At 37.9% G+C, this 22,692-nt stretch overlaps 1 protein-coding gene across 2 annotated transcripts in view; it reads left to right on the forward strand.

Annotated features, from left to right (window-relative positions):
- Positions 1-2,465: 2,465 nt before the first annotated feature.
- Positions 2,466-22,692, forward strand: part of elovl1b (ELOVL fatty acid elongase 1b) — a 35,745-nt gene continuing 15,518 nt past the window's right edge. Inside the window, exons 1-3 of one of the 2 annotated variants that reach the window (XM_079598505.1) lie at positions 2,466-2,630; positions 2,996-3,127; positions 3,424-3,497. The gene's annotated coding sequence lies outside the window, so the exon portion shown is untranslated. Of the gene's footprint in view, positions 2,631-2,995; positions 3,128-3,423; positions 3,498-22,692 lie in introns of those variants that run through there. The other variant, XM_079598506.1, reaches the window with a different exon arrangement.

The raw sequence follows: 22,692 nt of genomic DNA on the forward strand, positions 1-22,692 counted from the left end.
TGCTATAAAAATATATGTGGGGTATTTTGAGCTAAAACTTCACATACACACATACACATCAAAGGGATGATGAATATCAAAGACATATTTTACATCTTGTGAAAGGGGAATTATACCACCCCTTTAAAATTGATAAATAAATAAAATCAGAAAAACAGGGTGGATTACTTACAAATAGTAGTAGTCTATTACTGGATACAAAATACATTACACATTTTTAGTTAATGTAATCTGACTATATTATTGATTACTTTTAGATTACTTTTGGCCTAACTTGTTTATAACATTGATTTGAATAGTATAAACTTGTTAGCCTGGTTCCGCCCTCCTACGTGCTTCCGCTCAATGTACGAGAGTCTGGTAGAACCAGGCTATAATCTTGTACCATAATGATAAAAATACAGCGAGAATAAAAAATGATTCCTTTTTTTGTCATCAACAACATGAATTGCATTAGATATTACATTATCAGGGTTTCCTAAACCATGGTTTGGGAAGAAACCGCAGAGGGATTGTTAATTGATTTTAAAAAAAAAGCTAAGAATTAATTCAATCTTTAAGAAAATAAATTAAAATAAGTAATTTTATAATTAAAAATGTTTAAATAAAAAAAGATTAAATATTTAATTTGTTGATGCTGAGTGGCCTGACTAGTCTGTGTGTGCAACTCCACAAAACTGGAAGACTTATATAAACCTATATAAATTCTATAAGCAAAATGTTGTGTATATATATATATATATATATATATATATATATATATATTAGAAAAGACTCTGAGCACAATTGTGAAGTAATGTAATTCCTTTTAGTGACCACTAGATGGAAATAAATATGTTTACAAATAAGTGGCACAATCATTGACGTTGGGTTTAAATTCTTTTAAAGTATAAAGTAAAAAAAAAAACTTGGAGTAAAAAATCTCTTGAGTAATGAAGATAATTTGGGATATGCTTGATGAATATGATTAATGGAAATTTACATTAAAAAATGTTTTGTGTTTTTTTGTTTAGGCCTATATGAGAGTAGTTGTTTAATTGTTTTGTAAAAAAATTAAATAAAGTGTTTTCACATTTACTGAGGCATAGAATTTGTCTCATGGGTTGCTATTCTAAATGAGAAAATTATATTTCTACAATTTTCTGAATTTCTTTAACAGTGGGTGTGTTGTTTGTATTTGAAATATTTATGTTACGGATCAAAAACTAGATCTTCAAGAAATCTGTGCCAGTGATTTTTTTGCAATGTTTGCTAAATTTATATGCATGTTTGTGACGTAGGCAGAAAGTTCTTTATGTTCTTTCTTTTCAAGACATCCTAAACCAGCTGTGCCATAGTTGGACAATTTATGACCTGAAACCAGATGTTTCAAAACTAAAACTTCTTTCTTCAAATGTTCATCAAACTGGGCTGGGCTTTGGTCGCTGCATGGCATCGTTGTCATAATACCTGACCCCGAGCCTAGATTCATTTTTAGTTTTTAAAACGTACAAATTATGCAGTTTGTCTCACAGCTTTTGGGGTTAATTTAAGAAAAAAAATATGTAACTTTTTGGGGGTGAATTTAAATAAAAAGAAAGGAATTACAGAGTTTAATTAAACAGGCCCCTGAATGATGTTGGTTTATTGACCTGTTATCCTATTAAGTGTCTTATCTATGCTGTTCATCTTACTTGTCATACATAGCCTATACCAATTACCCTTAGCTTAGGTGTATGCAATTATGGATATTTTCACTTATGTTACATGAATGACAATAATAAGGTTTAGTAAAAAGACACGTTTACCAATCATGAGGAAAGTCTACTTTGTGGTAACGTTATAGCCTGGCTATACCTTAGATGTAATCAGGGAATACAGATAGCACAGAGCAAAGCAGTGAATGAAAATAGTGAATGTCTATGTTCCACTAATGTAGCCTATATTTCATTTTCATATCAGCAGCAGACATTGGCATACCACAGCTTTCAGTCATATTCGAGAATGTGACCCAGTGCCTAAGAAACGAATAGATGGACAGAACAGATAGAAAAGATACAAATAAGCCCAGCTTTAAAATATAGATCATAGATAGATAGATAGATAGCATGAAACTATAAATATAATTTCACTCACCTAGCACTTGAAGAAAATAAAATAATCCCTCTGTCCTTTTAAATGTCTTACTTTATTGTCTTTTTCATCATTGTAGTTTCTGCTCAAATTCAAATATTCAAATTAAAATATCTCTACTCTCCATCAGCGCTAGAAGTTCAAACTAATACCACGTAATTTACATCTCTACAATTATTGGTTGGTCGATATACCAAGGGAGGCAAGCAAGCCTCCTCTGTCATGTGTTTTTCTCAACACTCTCGGGTCTAACCGAATACTCGATGGTGATTGGATGATGTTTATCACCAACGGAGGCACAAGTCCCCGGCTCTGGATTTGCATGTTTGCATCCCCCTCCCTCTCCTTCTCATAGCACAGTTTCTGACGACTGTAATTACATCGGCAGATTCGGCACATGAAGAGCAGCGGTGGTTCCGACTTCAGTAATATTCTGAGATGGAATTAAATTAATAACTGGCAATTGTATTAACATTAAATCGTCTTCTCCCATTGCCTCCCCTGACGAGCCGCCACTGGTAGACATATAGATATGTAAAATATTAAATAATCTTAAGATTAATAGTAAAATTATTAAATAAATATTCAATGTAATTTGTAATAATGTAGACATACTTAGTCTATATAAAGAGAGAGCGTAAAGTGAGTGAAATGATAAAAGACGTGCAGTAGCCAAGTTCATCTGGATGTCTTGTTGCCACTGAATGGTTGTGTCACAAACGATGCCCAAAAATTCCAGTCTAGGTAGACATGTCAGTATGTCTTGACACACACAGCCTGCCTGTGCTCTCTCTCTCTCTCTCTCTCTCTCTCTCTCTCTCTCTCTCTCTCTCTCTCTCTCTCTCTCTCTCTCTCTCTCTCTCTCTCTCTCTCTGTCTCTCAGTGGGCTGGGTTGAGCCTACAAAACACCTGAGGGAAAACACGAAAGTACAGTTGGTTTTCAGGAGCAGGGCAGGACGATAGAACCATCATTCCCACCTGAAGAGGACTGGAGCCCTGCTTCATCATTTCACAGGTTGGTCGGTCTCGAGATACGTTCTTAGAGAATGAAGGGAATCTTTAGATTATATTTAGAGAATTTATAAAAAAAAAAAAAAAAATAACGTGTCAAAAAAAATAACGTCACAAAGATGCATGATCAGAGAAACAGTGAAGTCGTTAAAATTTTACTTTTCGGTTCCCACGTGGTTTGACGCAGATAAGTGACATTTTGAAGAAGTAACGTTACAGCAACTTCTGTTTACTCCGCCTCTGAAAGGCTGCCATTGGTTTAATTTCAGCTTCGCGTTGTTTTCCTGTCTTTTGTTCAAGGTGTGTCGAGATCCGAAGAGCCAAAGGCGTCTAAACGATCTGCTGTTGGAGCACGAACACTAAACCCGTTACAGGTGAGTCTTTCCATAGTTCAATTCTACTAAACCACATTTGTATTGCCAGCATAACTTCGTACGGTGACACATTATGCAATGTAATAATACCATGAGTGCAAATATATAAGTAGGCTACTATTATTATTAAAGTAACATACGTATTATTAAAACAAAGTAACAGTGTAGAGCACTGAGTTCAATTTTAACAAAACAGATAAATTGCAGAAGTAATATCAAGAAAGATAAATAATGAAGACTGTACTAAAGTGGTTTAGTGATGGAGGAGACAGACTCAAGTTTATTCACCATTCTTCATGTTAGCAGACTGACTCAAACATTATGAAATATGTACCGGCAAGTGTGTCAGTTTACTTTTATCCATATTTTTTTCAAAGGTGTATATTGTGCATTCTGTCAAAGCATAGTCTCGATTTTGCTGTGATCGCAGAGTGGACAGCTGACTTCCTGTGGTGGCCTTGCTTTCCTGTGTCTGCTTGTTTCTACAGGGATTGTGTTGTATGTTGTCAAGCTGCCTGTCCGTTTTTATCTTTCATTTGAGAGTGATATTAGTGAAACATAGACACTAAATCACTCTTCTTTCAGTTCTCCTAAAGTTGCTTGCGTCAAAACGATAGACTGTTTAAATAGATTACAAGGGATAGTTCACCCCCAAAATAATAATTTACTCGGGCTCATGTCATTCCAAACCTTAATGATGACCAAATTAAAATTTGCAGGTGAACTATCTATTGAAGCACCACTTGTGTGTATTGTAATAGGTGATTTATTCTACATCTGTAGAGGTGGCATACTTTTCCTCATGTAGACATTGGTGATCTCCCTTTCAGAAATGTTTAACCTTGGACAAGGGCAAGTGAAGGTGACCTGTCCCTTATGGTAATGCTTTGTAATGTTAAAATAAGAAGCTTGTTTACTGACTTGTTTACAGTGTACACTTGGGTGTTAACTATACAGATAAGTGCTGCTGTGCCTTGTAACACAATGTATGTTTAGTTTAAGTTTAGTTTTCCATTGAATTGCTTAATGAATTAACTGTTAGACCCCGCATTCTGCTGTATTCTCCTTCGAACTGTTGATAATATTTGAATCGAACCTAAGAGAAGAGCTCCATCTTAGCTGTTAGTGTGTTGAAAGTTTGTTTCAGTTGCTAAGTGTTATGCAAGTTTCCTCTTTAGAGTTCTGTTAGTTTCCGCCAAAGAGATGAATGACACCTTGGCAAGTTTGTATGTTCGGTAAACACCCATTATTAACCTTTTGCATTCTCTTTGTGGGCTGGTAGGCGTTCTGTTATTATAAGAGGAAAGATCACTTAGGAATAGGCTACTTATATTAGTCAAGTTTCACTTGATGGTTTACTGTAGTATGCATTGTTGGTTATATGTCAGTGTGCATGTTCAATGACATCTAATGAACTTTGATCAGACTCACTAGAGTTTTTTGGAACATTGTGTCTAAGGAATGCAATTAGTTCATGAGGTTAATCTTTAAAACTGGCATGAAATGAATGTTTGTTCCCTCTGTCGGTTTTCTAAATGCATATTTTAAATCATATTGTTAATGATTCAGCAATGCATGTGTTTCATTAATTTAATAAAGTTTAATAGAATTGTCATATACCTGGACCTTCCAGTGAAACGACATACACTCTCTGGTGGCGTATGCAGGACTTCTTCAATCATTTAGTCAATTTTCTGATAATCCATTACACTCGGATGTACGTCACATTACGGAGATAATTTCTGACGCTTCTTCCGTTGCATCGCAGTTTTAATGCAAAATCCCTACTTCTCTTTTTTTGCCAATTGTTCACAGAAGAGAGAGACTGGGAAGTTCTGGTTTGTAATGACTGTAATGAGATTTTGGATAGTTTTGTGTGATACTAAACCTACTTTAAAAAAGTAAATAAGTAAAATTGTGACATTGAGCATGTGAATTCCTTTGTTTGTACAAAAGACCAGATTTTCTTCCATTGAAGCACAAGATGCTCTTTAAATCATTTTGAAAATTATGCTGGAGAACATTACCAACAGCTTTTAGAGTTCATGCAGTGTGAGAGAAATTAACCAGAAATGGAATTTAATTTCCTCACAAATTATGTTGATGATAATTTATAATGATTTTTCTTTTATTAAATTAAAAATATGCTAAATATGAGCATTTTTACTATGAGCATTTATATTATGGTGGTCTCAGACGTTTGAACCTCATTATATTGCATATGTGTTTTGAATGTGTAATTTATTATGCAAAAATGAATGTATTTGCCAGCCTGATGTGACTTTGCTGTAATATTTTGTGCTAAAGAAATACTTAAGCGAGCAATGAGAATGTTTGGTGCGTGTGTTATTGACAGTGTTTCAATGCGTGAGGTGTAAACGCTGACTCTCTACACTCCTGCACTCCTGACACATTGCTCATCTTGCTGAATCAAACAATCACATTGTAGTTTAATTCCATTCATTCCTGAAACGAGGCATGCCCCTGTGACATACTCGTTCCTCACTCATTCCTCTCGTAAAACAGCGCTGAGTAGGACGCATCAGAGCTCGCACCTAATGTGACAGCTCGCACACCTTGTTTAAGTGTTTTTTTCAATTGTCGCCACCAGTAGTCTGGTATCTAGATTATTTCAGGGAGAGCACCTATTTAAATATTTGATAAAGATAATGGCAGGCGGGCCAGATTAGTGTTGTTGTATGAAAATCTGGCCTTTAAATTTATGTTTAAAAATCAAGTCCCTCCTTTTAAAATAAGCAACCTTAATAATTTGGATTTCAGTTTTAAAGTAAAATAAAATGGTCATTTAATGGTCATTTCGTTTAAAGGTATAGTTCACCCAGAAATGAAATTTCCTTTCAAAATCCTATGACTGACTTTCTTCTGTGGAACACAATGCAGATTTATCGCAAAATGTCCATGCTGCCTTTTCCCGTACAATAAAAGTGAATGGTCACTGTGGCTGTCAATATAATTTTTGGAGAATAACTTGATCTTAAATTTGTTCCTTGCACAAATCTATTCATTCATATATTCATCGGCTTCAGAAGACTTTCGGTGTGTCTCAATCAGCTCCCTAAGCTTCCTAGGTCGTGAATCAGTATATTGTGTACATGAATTCGGGCACTGATAAGGACCCTGGCTGGCTCACCAGACATTGGGACACTGGTGACTGTATTTCCGGCGACATGGCAACATCTTCATTGTACAACATCACTACTGGTATGAACAACAGCAGAACTGAAATCTTTCTGACAGTGAAACTGTTGAGACGCACCCTTGGAATATAGGGCCCTATTCACTCTCATTGTCCACACTGCATTAAATAAATAAATATTAAACAATACAATTATAAATAAAAAGTCAAAACGCTGTTAGGGTGACTAAATGATCACAATTTTAATTTTGGGTCAAATATCCATTTAAGTTTCCATTACCAAGAAAGAAGGTATTGCACTGGCTGTTAGATTGAGCGCCTGCCTTGACCGATTAGTTTTGTGTTTTGGGGGCCTGACAGGGGCCATGTATCATACTGGTTAGGCACTGGGTTATTTTGGCAGAGTAATGAAGTTTGAGCAGTGTTTTTTTCTTGTGTACTGCAGAAACTAAGAAATACCTGTTTACAAACACTCTTGGTGCTGTATGTTCATATTACCTGGCACTTACAGCATAATTTAACCTTCTTAATGCAACAAAACCTGCTGAAAGTCTTTTTTGAAATGTCACCAGACCCTTCATAGCCAAGATTACAATACACTTTTGTATATTGGCATTAGCATTATTCAGGGGTTGCCATGGTTCCATGGTGCATTGTTATTAGATGAGCCATTTGTTGTAAAAGCCCTCAGTTAGGTACAAAGGGAGTTTGTGAAATGTGATAGCTATTTTTTTCAATGGTTGCTGGATTGAGACAAACACACATTCTTAACCTCTTTTAAACCAGCCTAAAGGGGTTTGCTGGTTTAAGATGGTCTATCTGGTCACCCAGCATGGATTTACCATGTGTTACTCTGGTTTAAGCTGGCCTGGCTTGTGTGTTCCATGCTGTATGGTTTACAGAATAACATTGGCTTGATTCTTTCCAAAACGAGACAGAAACTTTCAGAAACCTAAGCTACAGGAAGCTGAATAGGGTCGTGGGTGCACATGTATTTATTGCACACACGTTTTTGCCGTATAAGCAGTCAGGTCTTTAAGAGTAGTTAAACAGGTAGTTAGTAACAGGGCCCATGCTTTTTTTGTTTCTTTTTTTCACCTCCCCCTGTCCTGAACACTGTCCTGTAGAGCAGCACTTGCTGAAATAACTTATTACAATTACCTCAACAACACCATCTCATATTTATTAACCACTCTGTAATCACACACTCATGCAGTGTGTGGATTATTCAGTGGCCCTCAGAGCAGCTGACATTTTAATCGACTCTTTGTCATTAATTTTGCAGAGCAGTCGTTAGTGGTTAACCTCTATTTAGGGCTGCTTGATTTATGGATTTTTTTTTTTTAAGTTGTGATTTTTATCTCTAGGTTTGCTGTACTTGTATTAATAATAATAATAATTGTAATAACAACACTTTTTATACCACAATGTAACACACACCGTGTAACGCCGGTAACACCGACTATCGCAGCAAGCCTAGAATGTAGTAAAGTAAAATGATCTGATAAAGTACAGATACTTAAATTTAAAGTACAGTAACGAATTAAAAATGATTTGTTTCTGTCGACCACTGTTCAACATACACTGATCCTAACGGAAAACAACTGTACAGTATGTTGCTTAAGTCCTCAGGTTACTCCTCAGGTGAACACAACTGAAGTTCACAAAGCCACACCCTCACCACAGCAGATCTCTCAACACAGAGGCCATTTGTAATAAGAGAGTCCCAGATTTCCATTCATTCTGAGTAAGAGAACATGAGTGGAAGGCCGGGAGTGTTTGTGTTTAGAAAGTTTGTATGGAACAGTTTCTAGTTGGCCTAGTTGAGCTAAAAAAGGAATTTACAGATTGACAAGCTTGTCATTTACCGGCAATATTAAGCCAAGTGCGTCAGCTAAAAAAAACTTGAGTAATGTCTTTTCTGTCAAGCTTGTTAAAGGGATAGTTCACTTCAAAATGAAAATTCTGTCATCATTTTCTTTGTTGTTTCAAACCTGTATTCATTTATTTCTTCTGCTGAACACTGCAGAAGATATTTTGAAGAATGTCAGTAACCAAACAGTTAATTGGTCTCATTGACTTCCATAGTAGGAAAAAAATGTTTTTATGGAAGTCAATGGGACCAGTTAACTGTTACTGACATTCTTCAAAATATCTTCCCTTGTGTTCAGCAGAAGAAAGAAATTCATACAGGTTTTAAACAACTTGAGGGTGAGTAATGATGACAGAATTTTCATTTTGAAGTGAACTACCCGTTTAAGTTTTTGGTCTTGACTAGCTGGAATGAAAGTGCTTTCATTGTCTGTGTGTTGTTACTGACGCGGCTCTTGATTCACTTTGAAGGAGAGCTGTTCTGTCTTGTTCTTTCTCGCAGATCGAATATCTGATAGAAGTTTTTGGATGGTTTTGCTCAAAAGAATGAAACTTGTAATTGTCGTAACTTGTTATCAGGGTTTGTGATGTCCAGGAGGGTGGAAGTTAAATTTAAAAATCTGTATAATTCCATATAGTAGTTTTACACTACCGTTCAAAAATGTGGCGTTGTTAAGATCTTATTCCCATGATTTTTAAAGCAGTCTCTTGTGCTCACTAAGGCTGTATTTATTCAATCAAAAATACAGTAAAACAGTAATAATGTGAAATATTATTACAATTTAAAATAACTGCTTTCTATTGTAATATATTTTAAAATTGTTAATGGCAAAGCTGTGTTTTCAGCAGTTATTACTCCAGTCTTCAGTGTCACATCATCCAGAAAGCATTCTAATATGCTGATTTGGTGGTCAAGTAACATTTCTTAATTATTATATATATATATATATATATATATATATATATATATATATATATATATATATATATATAAACTTGATGTTACTGCGTTTTGCTTTCTTAGGGCAGAATATATATCTTTATCACTACTAACTAAACTGTTGTAAATATCAGGTTTCTGGTATCAGATGCATTGCTTTTGAGATGCTCGTGAGCATAATTTACAAAGTAATATGATGTCATATGAACAGATCGTTCAAAGAAAGTTTATTTTAACTGTGGATGCATCTCTGTTTGTGTGCCAGTTACAGTAGATATAAAAATAGGGTAATAAAAAATCAAACCCAAGAAAAGAGAACACATTAAATTAGGGCTGTGAAATGATTAATTGCGTTTAATCGCATCCAAAATACAAGTTTGTGTTTACATAATAAATGTGTGTGTACTGTGTAGAATTATTTTGTATCTATAATACACTTACGTGCATGTATATATTTAAGAAAATGTATATATTTATATAAAATATTTATATTTATATATAATATAAATTATTTATAAATCTATATACAGTATATACATGCAAATATTTCTTAAACATATACAAGCATGTGTGTGTATTTATATATACAAAATAATTCTACACAGTACACACACATTTATTATGTAAACACATACTTTTATTTTGGATGTGATTAATCGCGATTAATCGTTTCACAGCACTACATTAAATGCTTTAATCTTATCGTTCTTCTTGTGGCCTAGTTCTGTTCTGCTTCAATTCACACACTCTCAGCAGTGCCAATGAGGCGAATTGACCACCTTTTAGGACTTCTCTGAACGTAAATTCATTTGACTCTTAATGAAACGTCACGTCCAGGTGCGGTGGTGGTTAGTGGTCCATTTGTTGTATTAACATCTCTTCTCTTCTCTCATCAGCATTTGTTTTCTGGTACTGACAAGATGCTTAAAGAAGGTTCACATTTTCACATTTTACTGTGATGGAGATTTCCGGGCATTTCCAGCATGGCTTGTTTGGCCAGCAGAAAGCAAAAATTTATATCTAGCACACTTTTAGCAGCATACTAACATAGTACTTCTATCTGCAGTATGTAGTCAGTGTACATTATTATTGCACAGTATGCACATTTTCTGCTATAAAATTACAGGAGGACCACGTTTTTCACAGCTCCTTAACTTTTGGCAGTCAGATTACACAACCAAGTGACATTTTTATGTAAATTGAACAACAACAACAAAAAACAGCAACATTGCTCTATTTAAATAGTCTATTTCAGTGTTTGCTTTAAGCTTGTTCTGCAGAGCACTATCAGAAAAGCTCCATCTCCCCAGCTCCACCTGTTTAGATTGCTAAATTATTGAATCCCCTCTGACCTGCAAGACATTCTGGTTTTGTAAACAAAAAATTAGTAAACCATCATAGAAAGTTCATTACAGATTTGAGTGATTCTGAGAGTTACTGAAATAAATCAAATTGGCACTAAACATCCATGTACAAAGTTATGCAACCCTCAAGAATCAAATTTAGTAGAGAATCATTTACTCTTCATAACCTCAAATAATCGTTGCCTGTAAGTGCCTGTAAGCTTCTGACACTTCCTACTGAAATCTTAGGCCATTCCTTGTGTGCAAAACTGCCAACTCATTATTTTCCTTGGTTTCCATGCTGCCAGTGTTTCTTTCAAATATCACCAAAAATTTACAAGCAAATATAAATCTGGTAACTCAAAAACATTTAGAACTGATCCCTGAACCAAGCTTTGATAGATTTGGATGTATACTTGGGATCATCGTCCTGCTGTAAAGTCCAGTGATCCAGTAAAGCTTTAGTTTACACACTGAAGGCATCGTAATCTTTGCCAAAATGGCCTGATACTTCAAAAAACCCATGACGCCGGTCATATGGTCAAGATTTTCACTTCCTGCTGCTGCAAAGCTTATGATCAAATCTTATTCCCTTTGATGAAATTGTGCTTTATATATATATATATATATATATATAATTATAATAATTATAATTTTATAAAATATATATTTCTAATTATTATTTTAATGTTTTTAAAAGAAGTCTCTTCTGCTCACCAAGGCTGCATTTATAAAAAAAAAAAAAAACAACAACAACGTAATAATGTGAAATATTACAATTTAAAACAGCTGTTTTCTATGTGAATCTATAGAAAGTCATTTATTCCTGTGATCAAAGCTAAATTTTCAGCATCATTACTCCAGTCTTCAGTGTCACATGATCCTGATATGCTGATCTGATGCTCAAGAAACATTTCTCATTATTATCATGCTGAAAACAGTTGTTTACATTTTTATTTCAGGATTCTTTGATGAATAGAAAGTTCAAAAGAACCGCATTTATCTGAAATAGAAAGCTTTTGTAACATTAAACACTACTGTTCAAAAGTTTGGAGTAAGTAAGAATTTTTATTTTATTTTTTGGGAAAAGAAATAAAACAAATCAATACTTTTATTTATCAAGGATGCAACGATTGCAGTCTGTAATCGTCAACTAAATGTGAAAATAATGCATAACTGCATTCCCAAATGCATGCTAAAATGCAAAAATGTCCAGTTCACTGCATTCATTCAGTGTGAATTGAGACGCGGAGCTGATCACATGCTGATTGCATAAGCGAAGTGCGCACTTCTCTTTGCGCAGCGCAAACAGACAAGCTGCGTCAGAAATCGCATGCTGTCTGAGTAGCTACTAGGTACTACATTTGAATTTGAACATACTTTGCGACTGTAAAAAAAGTATGGTTAGTATGAATTTGTGTAGTATGAATGTAATCCGGACGTACTACATCCGCTAGTTATCATTATCATGTGACCTACCAGCATCAAGCGCGTCCTTTCACCTGTGTGTGTGTGTGTGTGTGTGTGTGTGTGTGTGTGTGTGTGTGTGTGTGTGTGTGTGTGTGTGTGTGTGTGTGTGTGTGTGTGTGTGTGTGTGTGTGTGTGTGTGTGTGTGTGTGTGTGTGTGTGTGTGTGTGTGTGTGTGTGTGTGTGTGTGTGTGTGTGTGCGCGTTATCAAGTGACCTACCAGCATCAGTTGCGTCCCTTCACCTCCATTCATATGCATAAATCCTCTCGTGTGTGTGTGTGGTTTCCCGTTATCATACACTTCATGTTTCACTTCTTTTAACAGCTTCCTCACTTTTTGACAAAATAGGACCTGTAAGTATACAGTGTAAATTTCACAATATTTAGTTATCAAGATAACCACAGTCTTTCTTTATTACACACACACACACACACACACACACACACACACACACACACACACACACACACACACACACACTGCTCATCCTTAAGGGGGTGGACACACTGGTCCAACAAGCTTGAATGGTCTGTGTCTGTGACACCAATCTCCTGTTTACAATGAGTATCTAAGTGTTTGTATTGTACCTGTGAACTTGGCTTCTGAAAATCTAAGAGGACTTTTCCTCAGGCATCTCACCTTTCACCCACTTAACAACCAGCCAGCAAACCTCTAGTTCTACTGAGCAGTTGTCCGTTTAAGCTGTGATCACCGGGAGTGGAAAAACTCATGTTCGGAATCTTTGTGCATCTGCTAATGAGTAAAATGTTATTGATTTTCTTAATAGACCATCTGTAGACCATCCCCTGTGGTTCGTTGGACCTGTTAATGATTACACTCTAGCGGCTAGAGTGTAAGCCCTACACCTTGTGGAACAAGACCAACCCTGAATATGTCTTCATAAATTCTTTGATCCACAGTCACCTCACAGATTTTCATATATTGTATGGACTTGTTGAAAGTGGTGAAGCACAAGTTCAAATTAGATGATGTGTGGAAATCCTAAGTTGGTTCTGCAATGCTCTTAAGATGTATGTTCACATTGCTAGTCATCAAATCAGATTATTGTGTGTGTTTACTCTGTGGTGTGTAGCAGCATTGGTTGCTATAGGATTGACTTGGGTGTTAGTTCGTTTATTTTTTTTAGTGGCCCTCACCATTGTCGCTGTGCCATGCTGGTGGAAAGCTGAGAGTAGAGATTGTAGAGCTGCTATCATCTAATTCTTTCCAATTATTTAATGTGGTTTATAATCCGAAATATCCATCACTTCATAAATGACAAAAAAACATGCATAAATATGCGTTTGATCAAATTTGGTTTCTACACTGTAAAAAATTATTGTCTGTAAAAGATTGTAAAAATATGATTAAAAACCTGTTAATTGTTTAACATTTAGTTACACACATGATATAAAAAATTCAATAAACATTGATTTAACAACATTAGATGTAACATAAAACCATAATGTGCCGTATATAACTAGTTATTTCTAAGAAAATAGAAAAATATATCAAATGTGAAGTGTCACGCAGGGAATTCTGGGTAGGTCAATTTACTGTTTTTCACTGTCAAATTATGACTTGTTCTTTTTCACTTCCAAAAACTGTAAATGTAACAGTATTTTACTCTAAAATTAAATTAAATGCAGGGTTAGATATTTTAGTTATTCACTGTATATAGTAAGGAATTATATGAATTAGATGTAATAGATTTAACCTTACATTTTAAAGTTTTTTTTAATGTATTTGCTGTTCACACTGCATAGAACAGATCAGGTCTGAATCCGAATTGGGCAGCACTGCTGCAGCATAGCCTTAGTGTCATTGACCCACATGCAAACATAATTTTTAAAAACTTTTTTTGGAATAACGATTATGGCTACACACAAAAACAATGTGTAGGTTGAAATTTTGTTAAAAAAAGTTAAAAAAAAAAAAGTAAATAATCAAAATCATATGAGATCAGCATGAATACTAAGTGTTTTAAAGTGGATTTGTTCCCCTAAAAAACAAGTATTTTGATCTGCCAAAATGGTGTTTAAACTTAACACTTCAAACTTATTAAAATATAATTTAAAGTTAAACACTTCTACAATACTTTTTAAATTTAAAACAAATTTAAATATTTCATATTTAAATAATTATTTAAGATGTTTACACTAATACAATGTTGTTGTTTTTTTACTTGATTGTTGCACCACCTGTTCAAAAGGTTGTTTTTAAAGGGAAAATGTATTTCAACACATCCAATCAAAGTGTTAATGGTGTATAGAGTGGTACTTCAGGTACTGTCAGTGAATCCACTTTGGTTTTGAACACCCTATACCACAAATGTTAGCTTGAGATTGTTTATATATATATATATATATATATATATGTATATCCTTGCAGTTTTATTGGTATTCAATGGAGTATGCTATCCATTTATAAATCTTTGCATGAACTAGAAAAATAAAGTATGTTTGACATTTTCTAATGATCTGTCCAAATCATCCGTTTATGTTGTCACAATTTATGCAGATTTCTTTTTGACTGGACATTATTTGCATGAACATGACAGCTTAGCTTTTAGATTTAGGTTATGCAAAAAGAACACAGGGTGTTTTTAATATGTGTATGGTCACTGAGGGCTGTGCTCTTGTTGGTCTGGAGGAGGTTTTTGTATTTATGAGGGTTAGTGATGTTATAGATGCTGGCTTTGTGTGCCAGGGTGTGTTTCTCTGTTGTCCTTCTGGTAAGAGCGGGTGGTGTACAACAATAGTCCCCTTCATCATTACAGAGTTGCACTGATTTCTCGCCTCGGCTTGTGAATAATATTATAAGCGCTGGCCGGGAGAGTTTAGCTTTCAGCACTAGAATAAACGCACTATATCGTATATATGCGGGAGGATTTTATTAGTGATAATAGGATTGAAAATCATGCATGATTTTCTTAGCCATTGGGTTCCCCAAAAAGTGGGTCAGGTGACAAGTTTTTTTTTGGTCTTGTGCAACTCTCAATGAAAATTAATGATGTCTGTTCACGTTTTTTGCTGCTAATCACTGTGTGTAAAATCCCTTAAAAACACTTCTTTAAAGGTCAGTAGTGAAATCAAATCAGTGGTAAGGGCCGTTTACACCAAGAATGATAACTCTGTCTCTGACAATAAAGATATTCAAAGAAAATCGTTCTAAATATAAAAGTATAGCAGAGTCCACACCAAAACTGTAACAATAACAACACCGAGAACGTCTCGGTTACGTATGTAACCCTCTTTCCCTAAAGGAGGTAACCGAGACGTCACGTCAACGTACCAACGAATTAGAATCTCGCCTGAGAGCTTAATCACCTTCGAGTGTAAACTAAATGAGCCAATGGACATTGGCGTGCAAGATTTGCATCTCACGCTCCACCCACATCCTATGAATGAATGAGGCATTTATATAGCTCTTTTCAAAAGTACTACTGTACACAAAGCATTTTACAATCATGTCGGGGGTCTCTCCTCAACCACGGCCAGTGTGCAGCATCCACTTGGATGATGCGACGGCAGCCACAGTACAACGGCGCCACTGCGTTCACCACACACCAGATACAGGTGGAGAGGAGAGAGAATGATAGAGCCAATTCTATCGATTCGATTATTAGGAGGGCATGATTGGCAAGGGCCATTGGAGGAAATGTGGCCAGGGCACCGGGGTTACACCCCATCCTATACGTAAGGATGGCCATTAGGGCAGTACTACATATGGAAGGTCTCTGAGGTAGCTCCGGCCTTGTTAAGGGGGAATCGATACCCAGTCAGAACCGGCAGAGTGGACTCTGCCAAGAGAAAGTCACGGGCTCGCTGTTAGGGGAGCCGTACTGCGGAAGAATACACAGATGGGATCAACGTAGGGATCAGAGTTCAACCAATGGAGGTACTTACGAGTCCTAGCCTGGCGTCGGACGCTCCGCCATGTCTGACTGCCGAAGGTGGTGGTAGAGAAACTCAACAGGGCTCGCCAACTGGGGAACTCTACTGGAGAAGATGGCGCACACATTCGGTTCTAAGGAGGAGAATCCACTTAAGCGGGGTCTCCTCTCCGATGTTACTGGCTACGGGAAGTGAGCACATGGGAACAACACGGAAGGCTATAGAACCTAGCAAATGATTTGGGTGTCGCCCAAGCTGCAGCTTTACATATATCTGTCATCGAGGTGTCGTGTGTCAACGCCCAGGAAGAAGCAACACTTCTGGTAGAGTAAGCTTTCAACCCGAGGGGGCATGGCGTGCCTTGGGTCTGTGTACTCGGACAATGGCATCCACTATCCAGTGGGCCAGCCTCTGCTGAGAGAAAGCCTTTCCCTTCTGCTGGCCTCCATAACAGACAAAGAGCTGGTCTGAGGTCCTGAAGCTCTGCGTTCGGTCCACAAACAGGTGCAAAACGTGGACGGGACAGAGCAAATCTAGTGCTGGGTCTGTCTCCTCCAGGGGCAGCGCTTGCAGGTTCACCACATCTGGTTCCTGAAAGGAGTTGTGGGAACCTTGGGCACATATCCGGGCTGGGGTCTCAGGATAACGTGAGAGTTGGCCGGCCCATTTTTCAGGCACGCTTCGTCGACTGAAAATGCTTGGAAAAATACCCTCTTGATGGAAGCCAGCGCAGTCTTCATGTACAGGATTTTTAACTCGGCCGACTGCAGTAGTTCAAAGGGGGCTCTCTGCAATGCCATAAGCACCAACGAGAGATCCCAAGAGGGTACGGAGTGAAAGCGAGGAGGAATTAGCCTCGCTGACCAGGTCATGCTTACCCACTGATTTACCATTTACTGCATCGTGATGTGCTGCAATCGCGGCAACATACACTTTCAGGATAAAGGGAGACAGCCTTCGCTCCAACCATTCCTGCAGGAAGAAAAGCATGGATCTGATCAGCCATCTCTGGGTGTCGCCCCGTCGAGTAGACCACCATTCAACAAAGAGGTTCCACTTCAGGGCGGAAGCACGCCACGTAGAGGGGGCTCTCGCCCGAAGTTATGGTGTCCACATCTGCTTTGGGTAGATTACCTAAATCCTCTGAGTCCTGTCCAGAGACCAGACATGGAAACAGAGGTCTGGACGCGGGTGCCATAGGGGGTGCCCCATCTCTAAGAAAGTGGGTCCTTCCTTAGAGGAATGCACCAGGTAGGGGCTGTCGTGAGGAGCATGAGTTCTGGTTGAGGGTTTGGGACACAGTGGAGGCCTTCAATCCAGCCCAACTCTCTCAGCGGCCCGGGGAAGCATAGCTGTCAGTTCTGGGTCAGGCTGAGGCAACACTGCTCTCCCTGTAGGGGGCAAAATAGCCGAGTTTTTATCCCCAGAGGACTCAAGCTCACCCTCCGATGCAGCAATCGACATCTGATCGTCCGGCGGAGCCCCGAATGAGACGACTGGCCCCCCATGGGAAGGACCAGAAGCTCCACATCTTGCCCTCACTGTGGACCTCAGATTACCCTGGCTATTCTGAAATATATTGCTCTTTGTTTCAGGGAAATTTCGCGCTATGTAAAGTGTTGAAGCGCACAGGGGAAATGGCCACGGGACAACTAGCAGGAAATAGTGCAGCCTGCAGTGTGTACTCAAACTCATTGAAGGCGCAACCTCTCTCAAGCTGAATGAACATCACTTGTAAGGCACAACGCTTTGTGAAAAAAGCCGTTTAAATGCTCTCAGAGATCGCAACCACTGTTTACGTGTACCTGAAATCAGATATAGTAATTTATGTGTATTAGGCATGCTGTCCGGGAGAGGGCTCTGAGCTCGGAATTTGGCCCGAACCCAGATTACTCTAGCCTGACTATGTCAGACTTTCTACTTCCGCTAATTTCCTTTCACTCTTGTAGTTAGTCTGAGATAGCGGCCTATCTTTCAGTTTTCCACCGGCCTTCGGACGGCCGGGCCAATCAACGAACAGAGGGCGGGCTGAGAGCTGTGACGTAGACGCTAAGCGCCGAGTTTTACATTGTAGGTCAGAGAAATCGATAACCGAAACGAGACACGGGATGCAATTCGCTCTGTTATGGTGAACCAGTGCCGCCGCTCCCACCACGTGCTGTGCGTAGGGCACCAAGAGCTGAAGGGGCACCAAAAAAATAGCGTTCCGGTAGTCTCCCGCATATTGATAGCGGCTCACTGACGCCCGCAAATTAACGTTAAAGGGTTAGTTCACCCAAAAATGAAAATAACGTCATTAATAACTCACCCTCATGTCGTTCTAAGCCCGTAAGACCTCCGTTCATCTTCGGAACACAGTTTAAGATATTTTAGATTTAGTCCGAGAGCTTTCTGTCCCTCCATTGAAACTGTATATACAGTCTACTGCCCATGTCCAGAAAGGTAATAAAAAGATCATCAAAGTAGTCCATGTGACATCAGTGGGTTAGTTAGAATTTTTTGAAGCATCGAAAATACTTTTTGGTCCAAAAATAAAACAAAATAAGACTTTATTCCGCATTGTATTCTCTCCCGGGTCTGTTGTGAATCTGCGTTCAGGACTCCGCAGTGACGCTGCTGACGGAAGACGCTGATGACGTGTTATCTGGTGCGCCCGAGCTTCGTTTACAGTCTGAGGGAGACGCACGCTATATTCAAGCTATTCTACATTGTTTGCGTGGATATCATTTTTTTAATGGTGCGTAAATGTGCATGAGACACTTTTACACTGTGCGTTTCCCTCAGACTGTAAACGAAGCTCGGGCGCACCAGAAATACACGTCATCAGCGTCTTACGCCATCAGCGTAACTGTGAAGGATTGACAACAGACAAGGGAGAGAATACAATGCTGAATAAAGTCTTATTTTGTGTTATTTTTGGACCAAAAAGTATTTTCGATGCTTCAAAAAATTCTAACTAACCCACTGATGTCACATGGACTACTTTGATGATCTTTTTATTACCTTTATGGACATGGCCAGTAGACTGTATATACAGTTTCAATGGAGGGACAGAAATCTCTCGGACTAAATCTAAAATATCTTAAACTGTGTTCCGAAGATGAACGGAGGTCTTACGGGCTTAGAACGACATGAGGGTGAGTCATTAATGACATTATTTTCATTTTTGGGTGAACTAACCCTTTAAGTTAGTTAAAATCTCCTGAATCTAGAGCAATCGCGCCCGCGAGACAGAGACTGTGCCCCAAACCGCGTATCGCGTGCACGGCAGAGAGGGAGAGAGAGCAAGAGACCGCGCGCGTGCCTCATGAAGCTTCTCGGGGTAGAGGGCATCATAAAGGAATTATGCTTAGGGCACCAAAATGGCTAGCAGCGGCACTGGCTGTGTTTAAAAGATCTAATCCTAAATTTGAGAGTTGGCTACAAATATTTTCTTGTTTCACTCTGTCAAAAATAAGTTTAGAGGCCGTGATTGTACCGTGGATGCGTAGATTAACTTTGCATAATCTGCTAAAGTCGTTTACAGCCATGTTCACTCCGGTATTTCGCTCGCATCATCATGTGTTTACAGCAGGTTTACAGTGGAAGTTCGAGATTTGAGTTCGATGCATGATGTCTGTGGTTCGATGCGGCTGTACAGGCGCATAACATACGTCCTAACTAAACTTATCTGATTGGCTTACGGGTAACCAATGATTTTAAACTTCAGACAAGCGCCCCCTAGCGAGAGAGAAAACACTTCTCTATTATGCCATTCCAGACTCTGTCTACGAAGCAAAGTGAAGTAGCAGAGTCTGGTATTACCAGGCTAAGATTACTCCCCCTTTGACTGGGATAGAAAACCAGCCAAGAGTGAGGTGATGGGGTGGTGGAGAGATGCTGTGAAACTGTCATGGGACAGAGGTGAGGGAAGGCTACATTTATACCGGCTTCCTCTTGTGCTGATTGGTTTATTACCTGAACGTGCTCCTCCTGAACTTTGTTACATGAAACTTAATTTAAAGCGGTAGACAACCAAAACTGCAGTGTGTCCTTAGAATAAACAGTGTTATTGTTTATTGGTGTAGAAGCTAATGTAGTTATTGTTATGGTTATCTTTATAGTTGTCGTTCTTGGTGTGAACTGGCTTTTACATTGATATGTTTAATTTATTTTGGTGAGTCAGTTCAAATTGTCTGATTCAAATATTTGTTTGCATCCTCACTCAGTCACTAGGTTTGGTCGATCTCACGAACCGATCACAATTTGATGACTTAAAAAACGTAAAAAGTTTACAAATGAGGCTTTTGCACCACGTTCTGCTTTATAACTTCGAAAAACATTAGTAAACCCTAGAAATACACAGCTTTATTTAGAGCAGGTTGTATCGATAAACAAGCCCACACACAATATAACATGATGCGTAGATCTTGAGATAATCCTCACGAAGTGACATGACATGCTGCTTGCCTAAAGCTATAGGACTTCCGGGATCCGATCGTGTCGCGATTATTACACAGTGATATCCAACATCATTTGAAAGTCCAGCCAATGAAAACTGGATCTTGGGTATGTTGGTATATTGAAAACTGGAGGTGTGTATATTGGGTTGGGACAATGTGTTGAGACCAATCTCAACTCAAAGCAAAACACTGTTTTACACTGACCTCGTTTGGACTGGATTGATCGTTCAGATTGACAGGTATACTTGTGCTGGAAGATCATCACTCATCAACCAGGATCTTATTACTTGTGACTCATTCTAAATATGTTAATGTTTTGTGGCGTAACATGTAAGTAGTTCTTAAGTTCATTAACACTCAGATCACTTGTTTGGAGAGGCTTTTGGACTTTTGATAACAAGTCTACCATGGTTCAAAATGCCATAACTTTTGATTGCTTTGAGATATCAACACAAAATGTGTCTCAGATGCAGTTGGCATGCTTGTGAACAAGTCCAACTTGATTGTATGACCTGTCATACTTTCTAATAGTCATCATGTACATCATGAACAATAACAATATAAATCAATAAATTGCATCACTCTTTCCCAGCAGTGTTGTAACATCCTCCAAGCAGGATCAAAATCTATTTTCTTTTAAATTTTCTTTTCTTTTATTCTTGTATTCTATAAATTAAGACAATATACTTGATACCTTTGTTTGTTTGTTTTTTTTTTGTGTTTTTTTTTCTATAATGATGTGTATAAAATTATATAAACCATTATTTTTAAGTATGCCACTTGAAATCACGTAAAAGCATGTAAAGCTTACATGTCATTTATATTAAGCTAACCACTCGGTGAGTTGCACAGTTTTGAAAACGAACGTTTGTTGTTTTAAGGACATGTTTGTGCATGGCCATAGACTCCCATTCTAAAGCGGTCATGGGCAATTCTAAAATAGTCAAAAAATCGAGACAGGAACCATTGTCAAAATTTATTTGTCCACCACTCTTGTTCATCCAAAACAAACTACAAAATACACTCAAAGTGTTAAATACCGGAATTATCCTTTAAAGGTCCCATTTTTACTGTGTTTTTGAAGCTTTGATTGTGTTTACAGTGTGCAATATAACATGTGTTCATGTTTTGCGAGTAAAAGAACACTGTATTTTTCACAAAATGTACTTATCTGCATACCGCTGTTTTCACTGTCCTAAAAACGGGCTGATGACTTCCTTGTTCTATGAAGTCCCTCCTTCAGAAATACGTAACGAGTTCTGATTGTGCCAGCGGTTCCTGTGTTGTGATTCGACAGCAGATTAGCGCACGTTGCCCGGAAAGGTCACGCCTCTTACCATAACGTGGAGATGCATGCGCTCAGTGTTATTGTAAGTAGTGATGGGAAGTCCGGTTCTGTGAACCGGTTCTTTCGGACAGTTCGTTTCAATGAACCGGTTCAAAAAACTCGTTCACCAGTTCGCTTACGTCATCACGTAATGACGTCATTCAGCGTGACGTAATGACGTAAATTATTTCATCCCACCGGTAGCCCGATACAGATCATACACTTAAACACATTTAAATAAAGTCATTTGTAAATAACGCAATTAAATAATAATCATCATAATCAGTTTAGCAACTTAATTGTCCAATACAGGCACTATAATGTTCAAACGTGGATGTTATACATATCTTAAATATAGTTAATAAACTATAGTCTTTATCAACTTTTTACAGAAACCAGGATGCAGCTCATAAAAAAAAACTTACAATATAACCTGCATTCACAATAGTACAATTCATTTTCATGTTTGACTTAATTGTTTAAATAAACTTACATTTCGCCAAATTCGCCGCCTCATTCATTGAAGTCCTCAATCACCAGTGCTCATAGTTGGTTATTCAGAAGCACACCATCAGTTCAGTTGTCCAAAATAAACAGTTATGTTCAGCAGTTTTGCCACTGTCATTATGTGTGTGTGTGGCGTGACGTCTGGCGTCGTGCTGCATACTCTGCTGCCTGCTGTACTAGCCAGGTTCATCACGCGCGACACGCATGCTCAGTCAGGATAAACTCATGATCATCGGTTCTCAG

This window comes from Phoxinus phoxinus (assembly GCF_949152265.1).
Source record: "Phoxinus phoxinus genome assembly, chromosome: 22".
Classification (NCBI taxonomy): Eukaryota; Metazoa; Chordata; class Actinopteri; order Cypriniformes; family Leuciscidae; genus Phoxinus; species Phoxinus phoxinus.